Source organism: Podarcis vaucheri, assembly GCF_965113315.1.
Source record: "Podarcis vaucheri genome assembly, chromosome: 7".
NCBI classification, from domain to species: Eukaryota; Metazoa; Chordata; class Lepidosauria; order Squamata; family Lacertidae; genus Podarcis; species Podarcis vaucheri.
In genome coordinates, this window is record NC_138765.1 from 30829451 (window position 1) to 30829775 (window position 325).

Sequence of the window (325 nt, forward strand, 5' to 3'; positions counted from 1 at the left end):
CGGGCGGGCGGAGTCCCGTGACGCCTTCGGGAAAAAAGAGGCGGGCCCGAGGGAGGGGAAAGCGAGGGAAAAAGAGAGAGACGGGCAGCTCAGCCAACGATCACCTCTCGTTTTAACCGGCATACCCAATCGTAGGGAGGGGAGAGGGTGGCGTCGTTGCAGTTCAGCCAATCAAGCGCTTCTGCTGGAAGGGGCGGAGGAAGGTTGCCGCGGTCAGAAGAGGGCGCTGCGGAGCGTCGTGACGCCTGCGTGTTTGCAGCCACGTTTTGCGAGAGGCTGCGGCCTTGCGCTCGCTTAGCATGAATGCGCGGGTGTCGTCGAGCGC